Genomic DNA, 20,726 nt, shown 5'->3' with positions numbered 1-20,726 from the left:
TCTCTGTCAGCTGCTGTATATGATGCAGCCTGGCAATACCATTTCTCTTTTCTCTTGGCCCTGAAGCATCTTGCACTTGCAGCCTTTGCTTTCAGATGTCTTTGGTAATTCTTCCAGCTCAGTTTGCAGGCCTTTATAATCACCTGAATTAATTACTGTTTTGCAACAGGTGTGCTTGCCTTGTATGATGTTAGCATTTTCAAAAATACAAAGCTGGACTGTATGATCAGTTTTGTAAGAGCACAATTAATTTTCATTTCCTGTTTCTGCTTAGTCTTTGAGTGCTTCACTATTATTTCTTCTGTCAAAACTAGTAAGTCAAATGCTTTTTCAGTTTGGCCTAAAACTTGTTCTGTGGAAAGGAATGAAGTGATGGGATCCTGAGCAGGATGCTTTGAAATGCTCTTAATGGAAGATACTAGGCTTTAGTAGACCTCTGTTATACAATATTTGTCAATGCCGTTGCTTTCAGGGCAGACTCTAACTAAAAGTTATGCAGTGAAGCAGTATAAATTATTGACAGACCAAACCCTTGTCTGTCACACACTACCTGCTCCAGGTGCCTGTGTCTGCAGCAGACGGGATCGATTCCTCTTTTTGCTCCCACTGTCTTTTTTCATCTCCAAATGCCATTGATCACTGCTTGGTCACTGTCGAAGTGGCGTGTCCCTCCAGTAGCCACTCTGTTCTCCATTTGTCACCTTTTGCTGACACTATTGATTGCTATTTTTCTTAGTCTCTCTTAAAATCTTGAACAGTATACAAACCCACAGAGAGCTTAAATATGTCAAAAGAAAAGAACCCCTTTCTTCCTTTCTCTTCCCGCAAAAAATGCTTAAATGTGTGTGTTCTTGTCTTGGATATGTTGTTTCTCCTTGAATTACCTCATTTCCTGTGGAAAAAAAGACCAACAGAATCCTAGGTACTAAGCTGACAGTTTGCAGCCTTGTCTTTCTTCTCAGAACCTACAGGGCAAACCCAAGGGAATTTGTGTTCCCTTCCAGGTGAGGCTTTCTGGGGTGCTTATTCCCCAGAGCCTAACTCACTGTTTAGTGAACAACCTCAGCACAGCTGTAAAGAAGAAAAAAGTCTTGTACTGAATGAGACTGGGGAATTTTGGAGCTTGTAACTTTCCTGAATCTCGTCCAGTGTTCTAAAAGTAACAGAGGTATTAGGAAATCTGGCAGGAAAGGTGATATCTTGGGCTTATCGCATATGCCCATTTATGCTCTCATCTCTTTTATGCAGTCAGGAGGCTGACATCCAAATGGCAACTAATTAAAAGCAAAAATGTTTAGCATCTTTTGAACCTGAGCATTTCTTCAGGCATGAGAGAGGTAGACAGCCTCGCTATTCTCACACCTGCTTACTTTTAGCAGTTAAGCCTGCTTGAAGCATGTTTGTGTTATAAGGTAATATTGTTGACAGTTGTATTTTGGAATAAGCTACATCTACTAATTAGCTCAATTGTTGATAGCTAAGGTGTTCTGTTTTTTTCCTTCCCTACAAATTATGGCAGAATTCACCTCACAGAAAAAAAACAAACCCTGCAATCTAATTTATGTTGCTGTAGATTCTGGTGACTTCAGTGAGATCAACAATGGAATGGTTTGAGGTTTTTCTTCATAAGCTGATCATTAATATCCTTGTAGTGTTTTGATATATGATACCTAAATGCTGTTATTGCTTGTAAGAGGAAAAAGTGTCAAATGTACAGTTAGAGCAAAAAGTCCTCGTTGGTACAAATTGATGCAGAGATCGGGAAACTGCTCTACCTGTTTTTTTTTTGAGGATCGTTTTCCATTGAGTGGATGCAGTTTGTTAGAATATAGCGGACTCCATTTGGAATAGACCACCTGTTTCTCATAATATACATTTCTGTGACAGCAGTAGTGATAACTTTATTTTTCTCTCACAAGTGTGTATATAGCTCTGCTACTATTGTCCCGTCATACACATCAGTTTAATCACACCTTTTCATTTCAAGTGACTTAGACCTGACAGAAGTTCCAAACCTTATAAGAGTTAAAGTACTCTTCGTGCAGTCACTTTGCTTATGAAGGTTATTTATACATTTTGAGAGTATTTATCCAGAGTATTTTGGATTGAACAGTCAATCAAAAGCTGGAAAGAATTTCTTTCAAATATATTTGATGGTATTCATTGCAATAGCATTCTCCTTTATTCCTAAGACCACATAATTACTCTTCTTTCCTGGCTCTGTAAGATATCTGTAAACAGTATTTTCCTCCCTCTCTTTCCTTTTCTTTTCATAAGTGTGTTGCCATGCTGTGTATGTGTGTGTGCACCGCTGCTTTTAATTTTCCTCCAATATGAAGTGTAACTTGTATATGTACAAATTTTGCTGTTCTCCTCTGGCTTTTCTGTTTTGCTGATGTTTTTGTAATAATGAGATACACGGTATATAATGAAGTTCAGAATGCATTCACATTAGAAAATACAGGGAAAAACACTTGAATATTTCTTGTACTGTGCCTTGTAATGTTCTTGTACCTTTGTAGTCTTAAATTGCATCTCCAGTTTTGGGAGCTTTATTGTTTTTTATTCTTTTTGCACTTAAGTCTTTACTAATGGATCTCATCTCGTTGATCCAGACCTATTTTGATTCTAGCTTCAGTTCTTTTAGCATTGATCTTTGATTCTTCTGAACTCTATTCCCCCGTATCCAAGCACTGAAGCATCATGAAATAAAAGGAATCTAAAATATCATCCTTTGATCTGCTCTTATATTGTGTTGCCATATGAGCTACATATCCAGGTTTTCCTCCCACAGCCACAACAGTAAGAAACTTTGCATTACTTCAGATAAAAGCTGGCTTGGACTAGAATCAAGTTCCACAGCGAGTGGCTTAGTTATTGACCTGCTGTGATGGGCACACCGAGGAATTTAATGTAACAGTGATACATTTCTAGGCTAGTCAAAAGTCTTTAGAGTATATTCTTCTTTCAGAGGTTAACTGGAAATGCATTGAAATCCTGTCACTGGGAAGTACAGTGTTATTTACCATGGTTACAGTTTCAGCAAAGGAAATGATGCCTTGTGTAAGCTCTAGCAATTACTTTGTATATTTTCTTAAAAATATATATGTGTAACTGCTATGGTCGTGTAATTCGGTTGGTGCTGGTATTGTGGGCTGCCTTAAATGTGCACGTGGGGAGCGGCACCGGAGGGGAGGTCGGGAAGGGGACGGGGTCGGGAAGGGGACGGGGTTTCTGGCCCGGCTCCATGTGAGGAGACAGCGTGGTCGGAGCTTCCCGCCTCCCGCAGCCCATCGGTGAGATTTGGGATTTGGTTTTCTCCTTGTTGAAACTCTCTGGTTGTTGTTTAGTGTTACTGGGTTTATTAATTGCCGTTCGTTCTCAGACCATCCTTTCTTTCTTCATTTTTTTCCTCCTAGACCCATTCGCGGTCTCCCTTCCCCTCTCCTGGAGCGCACGTGGCTGGACCGTTAGGGAAGGGAGGTCCTTTTGTTCCTGCTCCCCTGGGTTTGTTCCCCTGTCACGAAGGAGCTCTAGAGAGAACTCCGTGGCAGTAACCTATTTAGTGTATGTTGATTCCAGTCAAGTATGGATAGTTAAAATTGCAGGTTAAAAGGTACAAATCCCAATTCAGTTGCTATGGCCCAGAAGCAGCCCAGCTGTACTGAAAAGGGAGAGGAGCAAATGAAAATGTTGTTGTAAGGAAAACATTAATGATTAGGAAGTAAATTGATACTGCTGCTATGCTAGATATCTTTTGCTCTAAGGTTTCTGGCAAACAAGCCTTTTTTAATGAGAAGGGGAAAAAAAGGGCTGTTAGGGGTGCAGTAGCAGTTTACCATTCTGAGTGGGAGTGGGAAAACAAAGCTATGAGGCAAGCAGTTGGCTTTCAAACAGAGGCCTGGAATTATTGTGATTTAGAAACAACTATTTAGGAGATAGATCCTTCATAAAGATGATGTATTTCTTGGCTCCTTCCTGTTATTTGGAATTCTGGTATAGTAGGTTCTTTCTTTCCCTCCTCATTTATTTGTGTTTCTCCTCAGCTTGTTAACTCTGCTTTTTCACACGGCCTTTGCTTTGCTCATCTTCTTCTAAGTCGCCTCTCTGTTGTGATGGGGGCACTTCACATGAATGCTTGCAGACACTGGAGGGCTGGAATAGAACTTAGACCTTGTCTCTGGAGGATGGATTGCAGTGTGATATCTAAAGTAAAAGTTGTGCTTTACTGTGTATGGGCAATTCTCAGTGCAAGATCCAGAAAGAGCAGATGGCTTCTTGCTCACGTGAGAGGTGTGTAGGGGGCAGCTGCAAACAGCCCCCTGGACAGGCCTTGTAGGGGACAGCTGCAAACAGCCCCCCTGGACAGTCTCAAGGCCCTTTGCATTTCCATGCTTCCATTTTCACTGAGCTTGCTTTTTCACCGTGGCCGTTAGGCTTCCCAGGAAGGAATGTTAGAAGCAAGAGCTCAAGCACGTGGTGAGATAGCAGAGAATATGCAAAGAAGAAAAACCCTGGGAAATTAGGACTCAGAAGTTCTGCTGCCAAAGAAACTTTGATTATTTCTGCTTGATCCTTAACTCCAGCCGCTTAGTTGGAATGTGCTGAACTGCCTGTTCAATTTTCAGTACCTACCTGGATGTTCTGAGTACTTTGATAGGAAATTAATAAGCATGAAAATATGGGGAAGTAGGGATACATGCTCCACATACAGAGCAGATGGGTAAGACCAGAGAAATACAGTTTAGAACAGAATAGAAAGTAACCAATGAACATCTGGTTTTGTGCAGGAGCACGAATCATTTTACTTTGTGCTTTACCATGATTTAACAAATTAAATGCGAAAGGGATGTTTGTTTTAGAACTGGTTCTAATTGCACTAATTCGGCCACTAGAAAATCTCGTTTTGATAAAAGAGGATGAGGTATTTTGAAAATAGGGTGGAGTATTACATGCACAAAACAATGGAATAAATTAGTTTTATGAAAATGAAGATACATAGAAAATTGCTATCTTTATAGCTACAGATATAGAGTAAGGAAGTTTAGACAGGACTTGGTGTAATGCAAAAGCTTAATAAGGTACAGAAGTGTAGTGAATATGCACGCAGATTGTAAGTATTTAAACTTAGATGTGTTTTCTTTAAGATGAGTGGCAGCATTAAAATAATTGCCTTGATTGGCAGTTAGAATATGTTTCTATTTTCATGTTTTCCCTGGAAACTGCACTATCCTGCAGTTTACAAAGCTTGCCTTGATTAAACACTTACTGAATGTCTGTCTTCTATAACGTGCAGCTAGACCGAGCAGAACGCAGGCAAACTCTTCATAATGGCTTCTTATGTTTGAAATGGTTTAATTTGGTTCAAGTGTGGGATTCAGTGAGGCTGAACCTGCCAGTGTAAATGCATTTGTAAGGATGTGTTTTAGAATAGCAAGTGTGCTTGGCTGACCTCCTTGTCAGAGTCTGGAAGAAGTAATCCTCTCAAGAATATGCAAGGACTGTCATAAGGATGTCCTTTGGTATGCTGGTGCGTGAAGGTACAGCTGCACATTATACATACTCCTTTAATTCGTAGGTGCCAACCCCTCTCTCCACAAATGGTTAGTCTGCACATTCTGAATGTTCTTTGAGCAGGGCTATTTAAACAGTTGTTTCTGCAACAGACTTAACCAGTCAGTGAAATTAAAAATAATTCTCTATACTAGGGGTGTGCAAAACAGAGCTGTGCTAAAATTTTAGCATAATTCCAGAGCTTAGTGCATGCTTGCAAAGCCTTTCTATACTTCTGGCAAATTGGTGCCTTGGAGATAGGGGAGGAATATGGAACTTAGGCATTATAGTAAGAACAGCTACAGAACCTGTTTGTAGCAACTACTTTGCTAATGGCTCTGGAAAACATTTAAGCAGAGGCAAAAGTAGATATTATAGGGGTACAGATTTTCAAGGTAACCCCTGGTTAAATTAGTCTGTTACAAAACTTAGTCCAGATTCTGAATACCTTATTCAAACTGCCAAGTATTTGTTGATTTCAGTAATTGTATTGTCTTAATAATGTATTCCTTCTTCAAAAGCAATAGTGGGCTTTATCTGAATGTTTGATTCGAAACATTTTTCCAGATGCTTGCAGGTCTGTTTGCTTGAATAACTAGGGACAGAGGGAAGGAACTGCATGGCTGGACATGGAATAAAAGTTCTGCTAGGTCTCATCTGTGGAGGACTTAAATTATTTGGACTGAGGTGATGATCCTGATAGATCATACTACTCGCATCAATTAGCCACCTGAGGTTTCCTTACAGCTGGATTTTTGCTGAAGCAACTATTTGTCTGCCTTTGTGTTTTACTGCTGGCAAACTAACTTCGGTTAAATTTACACTGCCTTTTTCTTTGCTTAGACAATTCTGGTATTTACAAGCTGCACATGTAGCCAGAAGTTAGGCTGAATATATTGCATGGTTGCTTAAGTAACTGGAGAATTTACAAAGCAAGGCAAAATCTGTGCTGGTAATGCTGACTTCTTGTGATATATTTGTATAGTACATCCAAGCAGATAAAGTTTTGCTGGATCTTTTTTCCCCCTGTTTAATTTTGACTAGTTTTGCAATTGGGGTAACTCCAGTGGGTGCAATCTGCGTGAAGTCATGCATAGGAAGTCTATTGTTTCTCAACCATTGCTGGATGGACCAAGCCAAACTAAGGCTGCCTTTTTCTGTATTCAGCTGAGGGAGGGCCTGCTGCTGCTAGGCAGAAAGAGAATGTTTTCTCCTCTAAGGTCAGCTTGGAATGTATGGGGTCAAAACGAGGCTGTGGCAAAGGTATTTGGAGAATGATGGTATAAGGGAGTTTTATTACTTTTCAGTGTTCTCCTTTTTTTTTCTGTGCTATCATCTTTGATATACTCTTTCCCTCAAGAAGTACTGTATATATATTCTTGGTTTTACCTTTTCTACGAGCTACCTGTGAGAAAAAACTAACCTCTTTCTCTACCGTTTTACTGCATAAAACCATTTTTCTCTTAGATGTATTGAATTACTTAATTCTTTTCTTCTAAGTCCAGTTGGTTGACAAACATCTGCCCATGTTCTTGCAGCACTAAGAATTCTCTTGGGCTTCTTTGAATTGCACACAGTTAATTACACCGTTGGCCTATATTAGCTTTAAAAAAGCAATGGCCCAGGAGTAATTACAACATTAACTTTTAACAGGATAATAAACTTGCAATGGTGCAGTCAATAACTGCATTTTCACATGGTATGTAATGCGTTATGTGAATTAAGAATGTTTTTCACTTAATAAAAGTAGTGTAAAACAAGCTTTTATCCACTAATCTTAAAGGGACAACAAAACCTCAGAGTAAAATCTGCACACTTACTTGATGGTACAAAAGAAGTATTAAATGAAAAGGTTGTTTTTAACCATCATTTGGTTAAATCTTTATTGCTCTGAAGGGATAACTAACTCGTTTCATCCTGCTACTATAGAAATATTGAAGACTCCATTTTTTTCTGTGTCTAGGTAAGGCAAATTGACTACACCACTAAATTGGAGTATTGCATGTGATGATTATATAATCCTTTTTGAATTTTCATAAGGAAACCTTGTCAAAGAACAAAACTATTGTGTGAGACAAAACAATTCCTCTTTGTTTGTTCAGTTTTGAGACTCATATTTAAAATGACTTAAAACCAGATGTCTTAAACGAAGCTGAACTGTCCTGTTTCTGATCCCAAGGGCATGCTAACTTGGACCTTTCTTTATTTTCCAGAGCATCATCCTGCAGTTAGGGAAGGCCATCACTGGATTGCACAGACTGCCTTCCAGCCACATGCAGCTAGGGGCTGTGAGGTAAGCCATAAGAGCCCATTCCTTCTATAGCTTAAGAAAATATCCTAAGCAATGCCCATTCTTGTATTGTGTGAAGAATAAAAGTATAGTGCTTGTGTGACATGTTAACCCTAGCATGGGCACGGAGGTTAGATTTAGTCTAATCCATAGAGCAGTCATGTGAGCTCAGCCAGCTTCTATGCAGATTCCTGAGCTGGCCCTTGGTTCCATTCAAGGATCCAGCTTTATTTCTTTTGATTTAATTTATGATCTGTAACAAGAACAGGAATGATATTTTGGAACGCTGAAAGTTTTCAGTATAGAATTGCATGAGAAAGAATTAACAGTAGCTTTGCCACTGCCCTTTGTTGTATGCCATGCTAGTCGCTGCCATCCACTGTATAACTCCTGCAGTCACTGCAAACCTGAGAGCTGTTGGTTTCTGCTACAATACTCTTTGCTAATGGCAAATGGAGTTTGCTAACTTTCTGAGATTTCTTTGTACTCCCCATATTCCTCCTGAGATTAAGGAACAGGGAAATGAGTATTTCATAATCCCTCATGGATTGCAGAGTGATCAAATTTATGTGTGATTAAACATGGATGTTCTATTTAATTCTGTAATAGCATGCCAGTTTTGGAGATTAGATGTTTTAGGCTTCACATAGTCCGGAGACTCAGACGGGAGAGCAGAGAGACAAGGGAAGCAATCACTGTAAGTTTGCTGACTGATCAAAGTCAGGTATAAGTTAAATTGAACTCTGTGAAACCTCACTTTGTAAAAAGTTTTGAGGTTTCGTGAAATTACATTTTAAAAATTCAAGCTTACAAGTAGAATAACTGCTATTCAATTCCACTTTGAATATAGTATTTTTCCAATAACAATTTATCTTTCAGAGGTGTTTATGGACTTTGCAACTGTAGCAAAATAACCACATTCTCATTTCCTCTTTTTAAGTAATTTTATGCTGGATGCACAGTGCATGATTGTTCTTTAATTGGTAATGGGCCTGAGGGCCTGGCTGCTTGCAATTGCATTAAAATAAATCCATATTCACCTTATTGAAGCAAAAGGGCAGACAGGGTTGTTGCTGGATGACAACTGCTCGTGTCTCAGGACGAATGTGTGACTGGTTTGCTATGAAGAACTTCTGCTTTTAATCTCTAGGAAGAGTAATTAGTGGATGGTCCTGAGTGAGATATGGAGACCATGTGGTTTTCCCCAGTATCCTGCCAACTTGCCTGATTTTACAAACTATATCTAAGGGCTCAGATATAAGCAGTCCTGTTTGTAGTTATCTGGGAGAAGGATAGAAGCTGACTGTTGTGAGGATGTGCTACATTATATCACTTCCCATCAACGGAGCTCATAAAAAGTACTTGAAAATCAAATCAGCCACTGACTGAGGAAACCGAAGTCTATTGTAACTTGGTAGGATTTGTTCATTAGTTTTTATTAGTAGAATAATGCCAATTTTTGGTCACACAAACATTCTGAACATCTTTACTCTTTTATAACTTTGCTCTTAACGCAGCAGAATAAACAGTGTTACACCGAGAGCACATTCTTTGCTCAGTGTAGAGAGCTGCAGAAGGACCAGGATTCATAGGATTCTTGTGTATTTAAATACATTCCCATGTTATACCAGTGATGAACCGCCTCTTTCTAAAAGCCTTTAAAGTAGATTCCTTGTTCTACCATATGATTTTTTTATAAGGAAAGGCTGTTTTTTTGCACAGATTCACTTTGTAAACAATATACAGCATATATGTTGTTAAACAACGGCGTGAATGTGAAAAGTTATTTTGTTAATTATGTTAGTCATGCTTTCAATTTACTCAGTAGGCGGAGAGTAATTCTCTACTGTGTATCAGCAAAATTTACCTGTTTTCTAGCACAGTTGTTTTTATTTAGTAAAACTAGATACATTACCTTGCTTTTATCCTGGCTCCGCTAGTTCAGCTATAGTACTTTTCTTTAGAAGACAAGTTGTTATTAACTTCTATCTTGGTAATTATAATTTTAAACAGCAGAAATGTTTGCTAATATAATTAACACAGATCTGTTACAGCATTAATGAAACTCACTGGCCTTTTCCTCTTGACAATTAACCATCAAACAAGTCATTACTGTTATTGATAATTTAGTAATGGTTTAGAAATCGTAACTCAATTCACAACATCTGAACAGTTCCCCATTTGCTTTTCCCTAAATAAACAACAAAACAAATCACCAGGTTTTCATTTTTCACTGATTTAATTTGCACTTACAACAGTTTTACTAAAGCTGCTCTATCAGGGAATCTGGCTAAAGAAAGCAAGTTTGCTGCAGAGTCAAATGAAGACAGAATTCAGCTGGTGCCCCTTTGTTTATAGGGCAGGACAGTACTGGGAGAGTTAATTTACAGGATGATGTATATTAGCCTTCAGTTGTGTATGAAATGACTTGTAATTTCAGCTCAGTGAGACTCCCATTTGGGGAAGAACTGCCAGAAATTTCTTGTTTGATTGTGTGTGAATCAAGCTCCTTTCTACTTCCATGTCCAGCTATAAAAATGATGGTGATAATATTATGCAATACCATGCTGCTTTGTCACAGTGTACACCAATAGTGTACACTCTTGTACACCAATAGCTACTTCCTAGTGCACATGTTCATATGCATTTAGCATGATGTGGTTCTGTTTCATGTGGACAGTTTTGATCTACAAAAATATTACTGTTAAATGTAATTACCTTTTACCTACAGTCAGAATGTCTGATTGAAAAAAAGTCAGCAATTGTTGTCTAGGCTTTAACATTGCCCAACTAATATTAAGTAAGCAAACATAGTGGTCTTTAGGCTATTGGTAGCCAACTTGCTGATTATAATCACATGAAGGATGAGCGTATTTATCAGTCATGCTAAAATATGCTTTGCTAGTCATTAATCCATTCTAGCAGGCTCATTGTGTTTGAGTAGCAAGGGATGTGACCTGCTGGCTTTTTGGAGCTCAGTGAAAAAGATAAACAGAAATATCCCCACCGAGGGGAATGATGGAAAACTCTAAAGAATTCATGAAATCCTTTTATCAGGCACTTCACTGAGTTGTGTTGGTATTTTCTAGCACAAATACAAATTGGGAGAGAGTATTTAGTACTACACTGCACTACACTTATCTAGTCTGATTGAAATGCTAGAATATCATCAAATACAGGAAATGTTATGATCATAACACAGTTACTTTGCTTCATGTTCTCTTTGTGTTTTTATAATGGAGTGAGGTAAACCCTTTGCTTAGGGTATGAAAACAAACAAGGAGGAAATCATGTACTTTAAGAGCTTAGTAAATAGAACCTCTGGGTACCTCCTTTATTGAATGTCATTTGATGTGTTGTGAAGATTGTTCCCAGTGTGAAAGTGAACAATGAGCAATTGTTCCTGCCTCCTTCCCCTCTCCAGCCCCCCAGAGCATCTGTACTGGAAAACACATCTTCCTTTTGGTACTTTTTCTCAGTTACAGAGACATGAATATGTTATCTAAAATTTGTACCACACATGGAGACTGTATCAAATCAGGTCCAGGTGATAAGCCAGCTACTGTACTCGATACTAGTGATCTCCTAAAACATAGTGTATAAAATCCCAGATTCTGCATCCTGTTTAACTTTGACATTTTGTAGGAGAGCTGTTCTGTCTGTTTTGAAGAGATTCTGATGCCTGGATATAAAGCAGGAATGTCATCAGAGTTGCAGGAGGAATCGTTAGGGGGGAGCTGAAAGCAGGAATAAGAATGTTTGCGGGGTGGCAATCAAGGAAGGAGGAGAGGGAGCTGCCTGGGGAGGATGAGCTGTGGAACAAGAATAAGTGTCAGCTGTTAGATGAAGCTTTCTGTCAGAGTAGTGTGATAGGGAGAAGGATGGCAGAAAGGGAGGTGAACACATGTAAAAATGTCCGGAATCATTCACAACTTGAAAGCTGAAATGAGTGATTAAGTCACATATCTTGTTTCACCTAAGCAATCTATTCATCACTTCCTTGTTTGTGGCTGCCTAAAAAAATGCTCATATATCCTCAGTCAAAATAAATGAGACACCATAAGTTTACCTTAGAATGCCTTTAATACAAACTCAATGAACAAAAACGCTGCGACTTTAAACAATCTTTGGAACGTGTTTTAATTAGTTAAAGCTGCCAAAAGACAGGAAAAAAGTAAGTAAAAACTCTTGTGGTGTGTATTGCTCTGGGGCTATATTAAGTGTTTTAACATTTATTCAGTATCATTTCACGGTATGGCTTCCTGCTTTTCTGTGGATTTTGCCTTCAAAACTGCATTTATTCAGCAGTTCTGTTCTTAGATATCAGGTTGTACTGTGAGTTTTTTTTTTTCTTATTCCTCCCTAAAACCCAGATTTAAGCATGAACACGATTGCTTGCTCTTTCTGGATGGTTAAGTTGTCTTTATATATACATATATATACATATAAAGTATATATACATATAAAGTATATATATGTATATATAAAGTAATTGTGTTTGCTTTCTTTTAATACCTCAATCTGTGTTACATATATGCAGAGAATGTTGATGTAAAAGCAGGAAAATGCTTTCTAGGTTCTTTTGAGTTTGATATGATTTAACTCATTTCTCCTTAACTTCTTGCCTATTCAAGTCTTCAATACTGACCCATAAAGCATCACCTTGTGCTCCGAAGTCTCCTTTCTCTCATGTAAATAAAACAGGACTTTCCAGTTCAGTAAACATTTCCTATATTCTAAGGTATGTACAAAGTTAATATAAGCTAAAAGACAGTGAAATAATCAGGGAAATATATAAAGGCTGTATTTGTCAAAACAATCTTGGAGTCTGTAGTAACATAAATATTATGTACAGTAACCACATTGTATGCTTTTACACCATTATCTACATTTCAGAAATCATTTGAATTCTTCCAGGGAAACAGTGTGTCAAGTAAATATGAGTGGTGCATGCAATCATTAACTGCAAGAGCATGGCTCTGCTAGATGCATCTCCACCAACATCCTGTGCTGGGCCTATGGGCAGCACCTTGCTTGCCCTTTGTCAGCTGATGCTGTGTGACACTTAAATACTAAACCTTCAGGTCACTGCCTTCTCTTGACTCATATCCACCATGCACTGTTCAATAGAGAGGACAGTGTGGAATTCCAATATTGGCTGTGGACGCCGATGTTCTTTACAGTAAGAGTGGTGAGATGCTGGAAAAGGCTGCCCAGATTGGGTAGAGAAAAGGATTTCACACTCTAGTTTCTCTTTTGAGTACAGTTGCTCCTGCTGCTTCTTGTTATTTCAGGCATCTATTTGGAAGATGCAGACTAGTGCATCACAAATGAGTTTCCATCATTTCTGTAGAACAGGTTGTAATGTGCAACTGGGGACAGTTAAATAGAGCAGTGTAGACCCAGCTGCTCTGCATATGGTTTTTCATTGTATTATATACATATTCACAGAGGGAAAACTCAAGAAAGGTTATTGCTGCTTCCTTCACCCCTTCTAGGTGCTATCACAGGGTGGTACAGTGCAGCGTCATGTGTATTTTCTGCATAGCTGTAAGCCATGTGTAAATATGCATGATTTTGATTAGTGCTGCATAGCTACAAGCCCTGATTTTGCAAGCAAGAACCACATTAATACGGTTGTATTCAGTGTCTTATGCCTCTTGATAGGGCTAAGTAGCAATGCTCTGCTGATACGTTTCTGCTTCTCTAATGCCTGGCTCAACCTAGGGCTGTCTGCACCATGCTGTGTTGCACAGTGGTTTTATGCCAGTACAGCACAGTGACTATACAACTAGTTGATGAAGCCATCCATCAGGAAAAACAAACTTATTTTCTGTTCACAGAGCATTATACAGCTGCATTTTGTAAAGTTTTCGGTGCACTGTTGTATGACAGAAATAGTACAGAGAACTTCTGTTCCTAAAGCAAAAAAAACCTACCCACTTTCTAAAATGAATTCTAAAAGACCAGGATTTACTGGGGCCTTCATAAAACAGTCTAATATTAACACTGAATGATAGGTCAGTCACATCATCATATTTGCTGAATTTCACTTGAGCGTATTTTAGCTAGCAATTTACTAGTAATTTTTTGCTAGGAAATCATTTGCCACTGTTTGTTATATAAAAATGAGTAAAGCAAAGAGAGTTGTCTTGGTATTACATTGCAAATAATTCTATTGCTTTGCAGGACTTCCTACTTTTCTTCTTAGTGCCCTTTCTGCTGTTTTATGCTAGTTACCTTTCAGTTCCAGTAATAAAAGATGATGAATTAATTAGTGCAAATGTATGATAATTATTGTCAGACAAAATAAACATAAAACACAAATGGTTTATAACTAATCAATAATTATGTACTTTGCTCAATCTCTAATATGCAGGGCATGTCTAAATAGTGTCATTATAATGCAAATCAAATTATTGCATAGCTATGTTGATTATGGAGCTCCATTATAACTTTCATCCTCTTCATTTGGTTCCTGCTTAAGCCACGCTTTTGTGCTCACTTCTTAAAAATGGAAAACGTCTCTTTCCCTTTTCTGCCTGTTGATTTATACTTAATATTGGTGTATAAAATTTCCTATTATTGCAGCTTTCTCAAGGTCTTTCTATGGATATTATACAGATCAACTCCAAATACTTTCACTGAAGTAATATAGAAGCATAGAGGCAGTATGGAAGATTAAAGACAAATTTAAATGATGTATGCCCCTATGTTTGGTTTTAATCCATGCCTGAAGTTATTTTGGCCTAAATTACCAAATATATTGCAGTTTTATAAGAGGCAGCTGCAGCCATCTCATTCTGAGCTACTCAGATTATACTTCATGGAATATGGAACAGGTAAAATTATTTATGACCCAGTCAGTCACTAGTTTTTGATTTGGATTCGAAAAAAACCAGGCCATACATTTGTATTCATGTGCCATCTGATTATTCTCTTGCTTTGCCTAAAGAAAGTAAGAAATTGGGGATTAATATTTGACATCTCCAAAACTAAAACACCATAGGAGTGAAATATTTGTTGTGTCCCCATATTGGTGTATGTTTAAGTTTGTATATGCAGTTTAGGTTTTGTATGCAGTTCATGCTTTCACTGATGGAAAAAACTCTCTGAACATTTGAAATCCAAACCTTATTTTGGGCCCGAAATTTGCAAATAGTGTCTTAATTTATATTAAGAAGGAATACAATAACATACAATAGTAGGATGAATTTCTGTTTTTATATGCAACTATACCTGCAAACACAAGAAATAATATTTTTCTAGATTTTTTTTTTTTTTTAAATTACTGTGGGCCACTGATGTCATCTGTTTGGACTTCAGGAAGGCCTCTGACGTAGAATCTCATAGCATCCTTCTCTCCAAATTGGAAAGAGATGGATTAGATGGGTGGACTTGTCTACAGACAAGGAAATGGTTGCAAGATTGTACCAGGAGAGGGCGGTCAATGACTCAGTGCCTGGATGGAGATCAGCGATTAGTGGCATCCCCTCAGGGGTCGGTACTGAGACTGATGCTCTGAACAAGCTGATCTGGCTGTGGATGTCTCTTTATTGCAGGAGAGTTGGATTAGTTGGTCCTTAAAGGTCTTCTCAACTCAAACAATTCTATGATTCTATGAAAATACTCAGTTTGTGTACTCTAAGATATACAAAATAATTACAGAATGCTAAAAAAAATAAATCTTCAGTTTTCAGTGGAGCTGAGTGTTAGCCATTGAAAATGATAGTTAATACTTTCTTTGAGAGTAAATGGGTGATATTAGTCAAATGATCTATAAAATCAAGTTTAGTTCTTGATCTGCAAAGCATGTTTACTGCAGATGTGGAAGTTCTAAACTCCCTTAAGAATTGTAGCTAAGGTGGTGGTTTAGCTGATGAGTGATTACTTTCCATAGAGCTTAGTGAATGAGGCCATTTCCCATTCAGTATCTGCTTGTAGGCTTTTCTGTCTCTGATGAGAATGGAAGTTCATCCTGTTGGAAAAGATTAGGAAATACTGTGCTACTAAAGAGTTTCTAGACATGGAAGTTTCAGAATTGCTATTGACAAATTATTACTAATGCTATCCGGGATGAAAAGGAGTTGTGCTGTCTTCAAGTGGGAGAAAAGGAAAAATGCCAAGTCCAAATACAGATTTCTGTGCTTTCTTAGGTTAGACATTTACAGAGACCTTCCCCACTTAACTTCTGTGACACAAATACTGCCTCTTCACCTTGGCCTGATCCTGCTACATTTGTATTGAACAAAACCGTTGAAGCTGATGTCATGGTTCTATCCCCTCTGCAATTAAACTCATGAATAAGTGTGATTTTAGAAAGGTCACTGCTGTAAAAGTCGAATATCGAATTTTCTTCCATGGTAAATTGTAGTTTTATTCAATTATTTAAAAGTTACTCATCAGGGCAAATACGGGGGTTGGAAACATTAATTTATGGACAACTCCAGCAATCAAGACTGCCAGTTTTCTCTGTTCTGTATCTGCTGACTTTCTGGGCTTCAGAAGCATCTGCATCTCATTCTGCATATCTCAGGATATCTTTCCAAACTCCTTCCACGTTCATCCTGTGTTACTTTCTTCTTCTGCAGCCAATTTTCCCTCAGGATTTCGAACAGGTGGATGATTCACTCAGTACTTTAAGACTTAGAAAAATTATGGAGGCTACCTGCCTAGCTGGACTCGGTCTTCTCTGCTGTATTTAAAAATAGAGATGTAAACTTCTCCTGTGGAAAGCATAAATAGTGCATACGAATTATTTATTTCTAAGTTGTTCATTTAAGTAAAGTAGCTTAATTTAGGAAATAAATTGAATGAAGAAAATGAAGAAATTCTGCCACCTGAGTAATTAATTCTGTAAATAATTAAACTAAATTTAGCTCAGAATTGCATATATTAATATGTTATCATGTATTCCATTACACATAAGATTGTTATGAGTGATTTAGGGATATCTTATTGAAAATAAGCATCTGCATAGATTTAGGCAAGTTCATGTAAAAATCTGAGGTGACTGGAAGGTGAAAGATAGCAAGGTATGATGGCCTTGGACAAAAAGATAAGGGCAAGCTGGAGATCAGTATTTATGATCAATGTTAAGTTCTCAATTCTTATACTTTAATTGAAGAAATAATAGTATTTGTAAGCAAGCTTGAAATTAAGGATATATACATTATTCTAAACTTCTTTGCTTTCAAACTGAGTTATTGTCAATTAAATGCAAATACTCTTACAAAGAAGTAGCAAATTCCCCAGTAACTTCAAATCACATAATTGTCTTAATTACTTACAGTTTTATTTAATACTTAAGTGTTCACGGTACCAAGCAAGTAATAAGTAGTAAGTAATTTATAAGGCAGACAAATGCCTAACTGTGGACTCTATATTTATAGAAATTATGGGTGACGCTTATATTAATTATATAGCCTAATCTTTAACTCTAGTTATATGCTATAATTCCCCTCATCTGTATTTAATCTAGTTGTCTTTATGTGCTTAGTATTTGCTTTGTATTTGCCCTGAAAGCTGTAGATCCACTTAGAGGAATCTAATGATCATCTGAAATAATCCATAGGTAGCCAAGAACTGAAGGAAGATCAATGTTTCATTTAAAGAAAACAGTAGCTGAATACCTGAAATTGGAACACTTTCTTCTGTTTGCAACAGTTCTGACTGAATTTCATTTGCCTTGCAAGCAGCAATTGGAAACCTGTCTGCTTTCCACCAGACTCACCTGGCAAGCTGCTGGGTTTCCCTGAGCTGCAGAACAGAATCTTCTCTACAGGTTTGGGTTGCAAGGCCCGAATACTGAGCTTTTGTGCAGCTTCATCTTGCAGGAATGCTAGAAGCCTGAATTTCTTGGGAACTCTGACTTTATTCCCAGCTTCCCAGTGTAAACACAGGAAGTGATAAGAAGAATCCTGGTGGGAATGCAGGCTCTCAAATAGCACCAGCTCTGGAAGCTACAGCAGGCAGACTAATGAGTTCAGGCATCAATGGCTTGCTTTGTTGTTTTAGGTTTCTTTGTTTTTGTTTTTCTTCCATTAGGAAATAGAGAACTGAAACTGTCACACATCTTATGCAGATGTATATATATTTTTTAAGTTCACTTCCTTTCATACCAAGGCACAACAAATCTTTTGTCAAAGCCATTGAATAACCAGAAAAAGGGAAATCTAAGGTTTTGATCAGCTCTGTCTCCCTCAGGGGTGTTCAGAGTTACTAACATTACATCCTTTGTGCAGACACAGAATGGACCATGCAAATGCAAGTAGTGGAATTAATTAAGCAAAATAACAGCATAGGTTTAGAACTTTGGGATTAAGTTTTTAGGATGTAATTTATGTAACTTTCAACTCTGCTTATCCTTTCTGACTTGAATACAGCAGGAATCAGCTTTGGATCTTCACACCCCTTGCCTTGTATCACATAGCTATCAAACAATAGTTTATTGAATGGCGAACTGACCCACATGGGAGGCAAGAATCCAGAGATGAGAGTTTCTTGTCCTATCAGCAAAAATGATAGGCCAAATGTGCTCATCTTCATGCTTTCTGCACAGCAAGTGGGGCTTGTTTGCTGATGTTAATGCGAATCAATCTCGTGACTAGTCTCTAATAAATCTACCATTACATGTCCCATGCTAGATTCTCCAATTTGGAAATTTAGATATTTCAATCTTGTAATTAGGCAGTTTTCCTGGAGTTTTCAGTCTGATATTCCATGAGAGTTCCTGGATGTCTTTTACCTCATGGTTAAAAGTCCACTCCTACTTCCTACTCTAACTACTCTTTTTTTATGGCCCATTGTTGCCTCTTACCTTACATGCTCTTTAAAGACACCTACTATGTGATACTTTTATAGACATCATAGCATCTTAATGTTTTGTTAGTTAAATAAGTCAAGTTTCAAGGGGCTGGTGCCATACTGGCTATACATTGAGTAGTACCACAAATAGCATAAAACAGAGATAGCTGGTTTTGCTTTTCTATGAGCCTTTGCCTGAGATTGTTCTTAGATATTTTCAGGCCTTATTGAGAACAATATTGGACAGAAACATTTTATCTTTGAATCTGATTTTTTTTCTTCTGGATTGACAGCTGTGCTATAAAAGTGGTATTTAAGCAGCCCTAGCACATACTTTCTTAACACCTCACCTTTCCACAGGGCTGTATCTCTTACCCTTTTATGTTTACAGTGCAGTTTTGACAGTTAATCCATTTTCCTTTTTATGCCTGATGCTTCTTGCAGGGAAAAAAAAAGCTCTCTCTGAAAGTGCTCATTTTTTGCCCAGTATTTCTCAAAATGGCTCTTAACCTCTTCAGTCTGTCCTCTTCTCGGAGGAATCCTGGAGGAGCTGTTTTTGCAGCATGTTCCAAGTGCTATCATTTCTGAAGGAGGGGGATCTGCTCTGAACTAAGAGCTTCATTTCAGTAGTTCTGCTATGAATTCATTCTTGTAAAAAATGTGTTTCCTGCTGGCTCTCGGGCTGAAATTTCTGTATGGTCTTCAGAGCAAACCTATCAGATGACATTAATGCTTTGTCTGAATGATGAGTTAGCCTGCTGAATAGCTGAAGGCTGGCGGGTCACATCCTCAACTAGGATACAATGGCACAGTTCTATTTGAAGTCAATGGAGCTGTGGCATTTCATATCAGTTGGAAATCTCCTCTGTGTATTCTAGGAGTTCTGTGTGAATCTTCCTGGCTTGTTAGTGTATGTGATGTAGTGTGAAGCAGACCCATTGAAGATGATAATTTTATACACAGAATAAGATCTTAGCTGGTGTGTTAGGGTATTTTATTGAAAGAGCTGAGGAAGATATAATATATGCTACCAGGGCCAGCCCAAATGTTCCTAAAATCAGTATCTACGCTACAAGTCTGCTGACAGCATGTTCCAAGAGGTCGTGATTAAAAAAGTTTGAAGTTGTAAACAAATACATGATTAAGAATTGTGTCACTGGCACACACTGGTATTATAGATGAAGTCACTGATACATAGGAAGATTGAATTAGTGCAAAAACATGTGATTCAAATGTCAGATAAGAATTAGACTGAATTTCAGGGCTGCTTTCTCTGTGGGAAGAATATATTATGAGAAATTGAAAACAAAGTAGATGCTTTGGTCTCCTGTCTGAGCAGATATTTTTGCCTGTGTATTGGTTGTGCAAAATTAGTTGAAATGTATTCTGGTTTCTGTATCTACAAAATTACACAAGGGCTAATTTTAAAAGAGTATTTCTTATGTTAGAACAACACAGAAAATTGGGACCTTAAGTACGGTTTGAATTCCTCATCAGAAAACACGTACATCTAAAGAAGTTTGAAAATAAGAGTATGACAAAAGCCTTGGAGAGGTCAATTCTTTTATTTTGGGTCAATAGCTGCTCTAGCCTGAATGAAACATTAATAAAAGGCTGATGGTCTGTTTGTAAGTGAGAGTATTGCAAATAGCATGTGGAGGAAACCCCCCCTGGCTGTGTTTATATTTCATGTGCACTTTACAATGGCAGGAATAACCAGCCACTCTACCATGATGCTCACCTCCAGGTTATGCCTCTCGGTTCCTTCACATTTACAGCACCTTCCTGTGCTCTGGCCTTTATTCTTGCATCTTTTCCTAGGGTAGTCGGATGAATTTTTCTCTTTTCTCTGCTACATAAGCTGGCACTACTTCAAATGTTCAGCGTTGTTCTCAGCTAGCTTCCTCTCTCTGTGAAATGTTGTTTGTTGCTATGTTTAAGAGCTTTGTTTCTCTAGCTGGAATGATTTACGTAGATGGCTCAGAGCAATGCTGTAGGCCAGTGCATTTCTGCAGGAGAGGTGCTGCTTTCTCTCACAGAAACAAAGGGAAAGGGAGAGCTGGCTGCTTGAAGCTGC

General features: G+C 38.0%; 1 long non-coding RNA gene across 2 annotated transcripts in view; it reads left to right on the top strand.

Moving 5' to 3' along the window:
- LOC140255809 (uncharacterized) overlaps positions 1 to 20,726 on the top strand; it is a 44,400-nt gene that overhangs the window by 913 nt on the left and 22,761 nt on the right. For both annotated transcript variants that reach the window (XR_011904554.1, XR_011904553.1), the window contains exon 2: positions 7,767 to 7,846. This is a non-coding gene — a long non-coding RNA (uncharacterized lncRNA). The remainder of the gene's footprint in view (positions 1 to 7,766; positions 7,847 to 20,726) is intronic.

The sequence above is a fragment of the Excalfactoria chinensis genome, chromosome 8, assembly GCF_039878825.1.
Source record: "Excalfactoria chinensis isolate bCotChi1 chromosome 8, bCotChi1.hap2, whole genome shotgun sequence".
Lineage (NCBI taxonomy): Eukaryota > Metazoa > Chordata > Aves > Galliformes > Phasianidae > Excalfactoria > Excalfactoria chinensis.
Note: the sequence above shows the minus strand (reverse complement) of the source record. Positions and strands in the feature narration are given on the sequence as shown.